The sequence below is a fragment of the Drosophila bipectinata genome, chromosome 2L (genome assembly GCF_030179905.1).
Source record: "Drosophila bipectinata strain 14024-0381.07 chromosome 2L, DbipHiC1v2, whole genome shotgun sequence".
NCBI classification, from domain to species: domain Eukaryota; kingdom Metazoa; phylum Arthropoda; class Insecta; order Diptera; family Drosophilidae; genus Drosophila; species Drosophila bipectinata.
This window is the reverse complement of record NC_091736.1, coordinates 21,047,314-21,050,521: the sequence shown is the minus strand read 5'-3', so window position 1 is coordinate 21,050,521 and position 3,208 is coordinate 21,047,314.

Genomic DNA, 3,208 nt, shown 5'->3' with positions numbered 1-3,208 from the left:
TTACCAAGGATCAGAATTACCATAATTCCACTTTTCGGTCAGTGGGCGGAAGACAGGACAAAGTCAAACCAAACTACTCGCCGTAATCCTTTTCAATCAACTATTGCAAATCAGAGAGTCTCGAGTGGAGCATCGAATTCGATTTGATTTCGTATTTATATTCAATTTATTCTAGATACTTGCAGCTCCACGCAGCGTTTTCCATTCCGTGTTTCTCCGCTCCAGCTCTGAGCTGCTCTTTTTTATTTTTTTGCCGAGGGAGGAGGAAATCAGGGAAAACTTGTCTATTTTTTGTTTGTAAAAAATTGAATTTGGACTCGACTTGGTAAACTGCAAAAGAAAATGCTGAATTTCACCGAGAAGATATGTATGTCTTCTATTGGATTTTTTTTTCTCAATTTCCAGTTTCGTTTGGAGGCCGCTCTAATGTAATGTAACACAAGAAATTGCCGCAGCCTGATCCCATAATTTATGGTGCGGCTCGAAGTGCTGTGGCTTAACCAGGCCGTGGCCGTTTTAAAAATCGCTTAACGTTTTTGGCACAAATGAAACATCAAAGATTTACGAGCCATGATTAAAGCATTCTGCGGCGTCCTTACAACAAAGGCGGCCAAAAACAAAGGGGCCGGAAAATTCGCCCTTCCCGAGCAGGCTTCAGTATCGCTTTAGCAACTGAAAGGAGTGTAAGTGTTTCTGGAACAAGTGTTGAGCTGAAAGTGAAATTGCCCTTTTTATTTATTGAATGCGCTAAACAGGGGTGCGAGGACTTGGGCTTTGTTGTTTTTTGGAGGAAGATGAATCCTTTGCGCTGTCAGTTAAGGAAAGTACACCACAATGCAAACGTTGGTTGGAATTTGTGGTTCCTAGTTGGGTACTTAGACAGTTTGGACAGTTTCATCAAATATTTGGACGTCGGTATGGATAGAAACGGTCGGAATAGCACAACTCTGCTAGGAGTATAGTCGAAATGGGTCATTTTATATCGTATGGCAGATCGATAATTTAAGGGTGAATAATATTAAAAAAAATCTCCTTTTTTAGGCAATATGGTTAAATAAACTTATTTATGAATTCACCCTGTTTTAAGCATGTCGTACCCAAAAAGTGGCATGCAAAAACAATCTTTCTTGGTATTGAACTTTATTCGCAAATAAAAAGTAAAATTTCTCATAAAAAAAAATTCGTTTATTAAATCCAACTCATTTGAGAGAGGTTTGACGGAGGTTTGCATGATTTTAATATAATTCAATCCGAATGCATACAAATGCGTCTTATTGTGAGCTTGGAACTCACTCAATTAAATTCAAATCCATTCATTCCTGCACATGTTTTGACTAGAGTCCTGTTGTGTCCTTATACATACAGTGTACCACTTGTATTATACCATGTACATATGTTCAATTACATTATCCATTTATCCTTATAACATCCCCCCATTGATTAAGTCACTCTGATGATTAAAAAATCGGTGCTACCTTAATTACTGGAAAGAAGTCAAAGTCATTTGCGATTTGGCGACGTCTCGTCTTGCTTCGGGTGAATATGAGGTCCCCATTGTTCCCATACGAAAGAGGGAATTATGTTTTAATTATCATGAGCTTTGTGTTTTCGATTCCTCGCCCCGAGCCCTACTCAAGCCCAGCACCGTTTTTCTCGGTTTTTCCTAAATTAATTCGGGACACAGACTTTTTCGTGTTGGAATGGCTTTGCCACCCACGATCCACCACAGCCTTTGCACATCCTGAGTCCGACTAAGCTTCAGTTATTTCGAGGAACACCAAATCCGATCCCTGAGCTGATAACGGAAAATTTGTGTGGCCATCTCCGGGGAAGGAGTGGCGGCGTCCCTGTTAACTTCTGCCAGATTTCCATTTTTGGTTTATTTGCGGCGCAAGTCCCTTCAAGGCTTATAGTTTTGTAATTGTTTCGGGCGAAATCTCGGTGGCGACCGTTGTTTTTTGTTATTGTTTGCTATTTCAGAACGGATTCTTTTGCGTTTTCCCAGCGCGCAGCTTTTAAAATTACCTCGGTCCCGATTTTTTGCACTCCGTTGTTTATTCGGTGTTGTTCTTGGCTGGCGCGATTTGCATTTTGGGAAATCGCCGGGAAATTGTGTGCTACGAGGCGCGTGAATAATGTGTGAGCTTACCGGGCTTACTTGCAGCGGAATCCGGATGCTGTCATTTGGGTGCCGTTCCAGCATGATTTGTGGGCATTTTAATCTAATTAATGTTTTCGCGTTTCGCGTTGGAAGCTTCAGAATGGCGACAGTTTCCACTAGACTACGTCGAATGCAAATAATATTTTGGATGCATGGTAGCTGCGTACGAATATATGGGTGCTGGGAGAGCAACGGAAACTGATCAGATCTTCCATTACAAATTTTAAAATTTTCAAAAAAGGTTTTTAAATTAAGTAGTTTAAAAACTTAGAATCTTATTAGATCTATAAGATTCATAGTTTCTCTTCTTTGCTAATTGGCCAGATAGATGTATTCTCCATTTCGCTTTCCACTTCTCCAAAACTCCCACACCAAACCTCCCAAACATTCCCTTTCTTTTTCCCTGAATACTCGTTTCTCTCCAGCCATTACGCGCACTTGTCGTCGGGTTGTCATTATGCTTTCATGGCTTTAGTTTGGCCCGAAGGAGAGTTTTCTAAAAAAGCGAAATATGAATACACAAATGGCTGAAAGTGGCGAGGATGCGTCGAAGGAGGAGCTAGGTTGTTGATGTTCTAACGGCTCGCAAGGAAATAGCAAAAGTTTGGGGGAACTCTTTGAAACTCTTCTCTGTGAATAACCAAACAGACTGAGGTGTACTTGAGAAACAAATTCAAAAACATGTACATTATTTGTTGTGTATAATGTACAATCAACCAAATTCCCAAGGAAGAAAAAGAAAACCATTCCCAAACTCATTTTTCACTTCCTTTTTTGTTAAACGGAATCCAAGATAATTCCATGTGGATTGCCTTACCTTTAGATTGAAAACGAGCATTTGATACGCAATTTCAATAAACAGATGATAACAACACTTAACCTCCGGCGGCCCCGGACGCCTCCTGCCACCAGCCGCCCATCTTAACCCTCGACAACCAGGTGATTGTCTTTTTCGAGTCCCTTGGCATTATTGCGAAAAGCTTTGTGCAAATTTTCTCATATTTCCCTGGCAAGCTGGCCTCGAGGAGGACCCAAAATGAGGGCAAA